We start from the raw sequence: 5,282 nt of genomic DNA, 5'->3' as shown, positions 1-5,282 counted from the left end.
AGTTAGCCTTCCTGTTGTGTTCGCAGGTCAAATTTGACCAATTTACAATTGTTAATTTATTCTCACATACATAGATGAGGTGGATGACTTTGGATGACTTTATTCTCACATACATGGATGAGGTCCATGACTTTGTTAACACAGGTTTGTGTTAACACACAAAACAAATTCTGATCATTTTCATAACAATTTAGGTTTTTATTTAACTTTAGAACACCGACGTGTATTCCCGGTCAAAAATGACTGGCCATTAGAAATGAATGGGTGAGAAAATGTGTATCAAATTGAGTCCAGGCACATACCCATTGATCAGATGGACTATATCTGTGCTTCTGTACACACACACACACACACACACACACACACACACACACACACACACACACACACACACACACACACACACACCTTCACTCTCCCTCTTTGCTTCTATGTCAGCCCCTAATGGAACCTTTCCCCAAAGAATCTTCCCCTTTTTGACTTACATGAGCTCAGGTCAATGAGGCCTGCAGGGCTACAGGCTATAAATAGCAAATGGAATTTCAATATCTAATAGGACACAAGTTGATACAAAGGTCTATCACAACATTAGATGATAATGTATGTGTTACTATGGATTTATAACAAGTCATAATGCAGCGGCCATTTTTGACCAGGAACACAAAACTAGTAAACATGAAACAAACACAACCAGAGGGTTAAATCAGAAAACAATACGTGAACATCCAACTAAGTGCTCAGAGGAAAGAGGATGTTTCCCAAGGAGGGTTCACATTACCACCTCTCTAATGAGAAGAGAAACAGTGCTGAGGTATCTCAATACCAATCTGGTTTTACATAAATAACCCGAGAGTGACCTTGCCGCTGTCTAACTCTCAGACAAAACTCATTCCAGCAGAAACACTACACCCATTTACAGCGTTCCTCCACTGGGGGGCGCTGTAAGGCTGGGGAAGGTATGGATGATATCACTGTAGATATCACCATAAACACATTTTCACCGAGTGAAACACAATATGCAGATCTCTTTGACTTTTTCTGCAAAACATCCAAAATTCAACACCCATGAATGGGTGCATAACTGTAAACTTAACAATCAGTCCTAAACAGGGCAACAGATGAGCCATTGTCAATAAGAGAAGGCAATGCAGCACTGAGAGGAGGAGGAAGAGGAGGAAGAGAGGAGATATGGAGGAGGAGGAGGAAAAGGAGAGGAGGAGGAGGAGGAGGGGGAGGAGGAGAGGAGGAGGAGTGAAGATGAGAGGAGGAGGAGGAGAAGGAGAGGAGGAGGAGGAGGGGGAGGAGGAGAGGAGGAGGAGTGAAGATGAGAGGAGGAGGAGGAGAAGTGAAGATGAGAGGAGGAGGAGGAGTGAGGATGAGAGGAGGAGGAGAAGGGAAGATGAGAGGAGGAGGATGAGAGGAGGATGAGAGGAGGAGTGAGGATGCGAGGGGGAGCATGTAGAGCAGTGGTTCTTAACTGGTCTGGCTTTGGGACCCACAGTTTCCCATGTTCATGAAGTCGTGACCCATATATGATTTTAGCGATCAAGCCAACTGATACAGTGAGCTACAGGGTAAGACATGTGAAGTGCCTGTAGGCCTACTTGTTTGGAACATGCTGATGTTTGGCATTGCTGATGTTTGTGAAATCTTCAACTCCTGATGTCCCCTTTCCAAGTACTCGACAGGTTTATCTTTGACAGGGGTGCTTTGTTTCCATGTGGCATTTTCTCTCATGTACCAGCAATTTAGTGAACACTGCACACTGGGGTTTCTGTCCCATTTTGCCTCAATGTAAGTGAATATCCTACTTCAAATATTCAGGGTCGTAGCTTAATTGCGTTTACCAATAAAATGATGTCTAACATGACTTGTCACATCAACATAGTCTATGTCCATGGCAATGACTGACATAGATATAAAGTCTAACAAAATAAAGGTCCAACATTAGATCTGATAAGGTAGCATTTTAAATGGGCGATTTTTTTATTCTTTTTAACCGCACTTTTTAACTCCACGACCCAGCCAGAGCAGTTCCGCGATCCACCATTAAAAACACTGCTGTAGAGGATAAGAAATGTTGCTTTGGTTAAAAATGCGTCAGCCAAATGTAATGTTATGTAATCTACAGTATATTATCTATTGAGAAATGTTTTTCTGCTCTGGCTGTCCTTAACTATGTGGAGAGAAGAAAGTGCTCAATGTACAGGCCTGGTGTTTGGTCAGCATATTCTTGTACTCTAAATTATCCTCTAATCCTACTTGAACAATATTTCTGAAATAAAAAAATGTAAAAAAAATCAAACATACAGTTGTCCTTAGAAAACGTGTTTTGTATATTTGAGTACATTTGTGTGTAACTGATTCAAACATAATCAGATCATATGATGGATGTGTTTGTGATATGACAGCAAAACAGAGTAATTCATAATTGTATGGTTTTGAAGTTTGTAATTTTGCAAAATAATAGGGATTCTGCTATTTCGGTGTGTTGTTCAATGGTAGTGTTTTGAACACACATGCCCTGTTTTCAAAAGTGTGCTTAAGCAATTGATTAAAAAATAAACTATGAGCACAGCATGTTTGGTGCATCCTTGGCTTGGCTCAGTTGTGCTTCCTCCCCCTCATCCCAGAGAGCAGTGTGGGAGAGCGCACTGAGCTAACGCTGCCTCATGGCCCACCACTAGATGGCGCTCACAGTGAGTGAATGAAACATGTTTTCCAATGCTGCTATTGACCACACACACACACACAATCAAACACACACACACACACACACACACACACACACACACAAACACGCACATGCACACACACACACACATACACATACACATACACATGCATACACAATTAGAGATGCACACAGACACACACACACGCATACACAATCAGATACAGAGAGAGAGAGAGAGAGAATACACACACATACACATACACACACACACACACACACACACACACACACACACACACACACACACACACACACACAAATACGCATGCACCAGTTGGGGAGAGTTGCCTCAGCAAAGGAGTGCGCTGTTTGAGGACAACAATCCATCTCCGTCTCTTTTGGTCCGGCGTCGTGATGAGGGAGCAGTGTGGTCATCTAGCGCCCAATTAAAAGCGCATGCCTGACCGGCTCGACACAAACAGCCGCCGTGGCAACATATCGCACATCTCTGCTCGTTACGCTACGCTGCGCGAGCCGGCAAGCCGGCAAGCAACTCTCGGCCAGGCAACAGCGTCTCGTTTGGGACGTGTCCAGCCCCGTGCGTCTCCACAGCCTTGTAGTGGTGGTGGTGGTGGTGGTGCGATGGGACTGTGGATGCGTCCGTGTGTTGTGGTTCTTCATTGTTTTTGTTTTGGTTGTAACAGGCATGGCGCTGTGGTGCAGCGTGGTGTGGTGTGGTGTGGTGTTTGTGGGGGGTGTGGTGTGGTGTGGTGTGGTATTTGTGGGGAGTGTGGTGTGGTGCAGTGTTTGTGGTGTGGCGTGGTGTTTGTGGGGGGTGTGGTGTGGTGTGGTGTGGTGTTTGTGGGGGGTGTGGTGTGGTGCAGTGTTTGTGGTGTGGTGTGGTGTTTGTGGGGGGTGTGGTGTGGTGTGGCGTGGTGTTTGTGGGGGGTGTGGTGTGGCGTGGTGTTTGTGGGGGGTGTGGTGTGGTGTGGTGTGGTGTTTGTGGGGGGTGTGGTGTGGTGCAGTGTTTGTGGTGTGGTGTGGTGTTTGTGGGGGGTGTGGTGTGGTGTGGCGTGGTGTTTGTGGGGGGTGAGTGATGGCCAGGGGGGCAGAGTGCGATGCCGTGCTTCCCCCTACTCTTCCGCTCCGCTCAACGCCTCCTCCGGCCGCCACAAAGAAGCCCGTTCCCGCGGCGACCTCCTCTTTGAGGCGCGGCCTGCGTCTGGCCCTCTCCTCCGGGAGAAAGCGCACTGGCTGCATTGGCTCACACGCGCCCCAGTTGCTATGCAGCGACGGCCCTCACGCAAAGAACTCTGCTGCTCTGTTAACAAATTATGTTTTGTGCTGGAGCACGGCAATCCATTAAAGCCACTGAAGGGCCACTGTCAAACTAACCCCAAAAGATCCTGTGTGTGTGTGTGTGTGTGTGTGTGCATGGGTGTGTGTGTGTGTGTGCGTGTGTGTGTGTGCGTGTCTGTGTTTGTGTGCGTCTGTGTGTGGGAGTGACTGAGTGTGTATGTGTGTGGGAGTGTGTGTGTTTGTGTGTGGGAGTTTGTGTTTGCATGTGTTTGGTGTGTGCGTGTGTGTGTGTGTGTGTGTGTGGGCGTGTGTATGCGTGAGAGCTAGTGTAGGGGAGTATTGTTCATTAGTCTGGTTAGATTTGTTGACGACGAAGATGAAGTGAATGAGAGAGGGAGAGAGAGAGAAAGAGAGAGGGAGAGAGAAAGACAAACAGAGGGAGAGGGATAGAGAGAGAGAGGGATAGAGAGAGATAGAGAGAGAGACAGATAGAGAGGAAGAGAGAGAGGAAGGGAGAGAGGAGACAAACAGAGGGAGAGGGATAGAGAGAGGAGAGAGAGAGGGATAGAGAGAGAGATAGAGAGTGAGAGAAAGAGGGATAGAGAGAGGAAGAGAGAGAAGGAGAGAGAGAGGGATAAAAAGAGAAAGAGATAGAGAGAGGGAGAGAGAGAGGGAGGAGACAAACAGAGGGAGGGAGACTGAATGACACGTCTAACTCCAGTCCTAAATAAGACTATTCTGTTACTATTCTCCTCCCCATCCTTCCTCTCCTAACTCTGCCCTCATCTCTCATCTCTATTGCACACACACACACACACACACACACACACCAAATATGTCCGGTATACTTCTGTTATGACGTAGACAATCATGATCCCAGGAGAGTTGAAGAGTTTAAACCATAGGAAGTATTTACTCTCACACACACACACACACACACACCTTGCTTTTTGCCTTTTCATTTCTTACCTAACACACATATACACAGGAATCTAAACTCCAGGAATCTCACTCAGAGTGTGTCTCGTCCAGTGGGACTCTGTCCAGTGTTTCCAGTGGGACTCTGTCCAGTGTTTCCGGCGGACTCGTTATGTGTTGAAGTACCCACATTGGTATTTCCCAGCAGCCTTTGGGGTCATGTTTCCATGACAGGAAGCAGCTCCCCCTACATATCTCTCATTCTCTCTCTCTCTCTCCCTCTCATTCTCTCTCTCACTCTCTCATTTCCTCTACCTCTCTCTCCTCGCTCCCTCTCATTCTCTCTCTCTCTCTATCTCTCTCTCTATCTCTCTTTCTCCCTCTCATT

This window comes from Alosa pseudoharengus, unplaced genomic scaffold (genome assembly GCF_046254945.1).
Source record: "Alosa pseudoharengus isolate Yale_2024_CS ecotype anadromous, Long Island Sound unplaced genomic scaffold, YU_APseudo_1.1 YU_APseudo_1.1_scf_19, whole genome shotgun sequence".
Lineage (NCBI taxonomy): Eukaryota > Metazoa > Chordata > Actinopteri > Clupeiformes > Clupeidae > Alosa > Alosa pseudoharengus.
Note: the sequence above shows the minus strand (reverse complement) of the source record.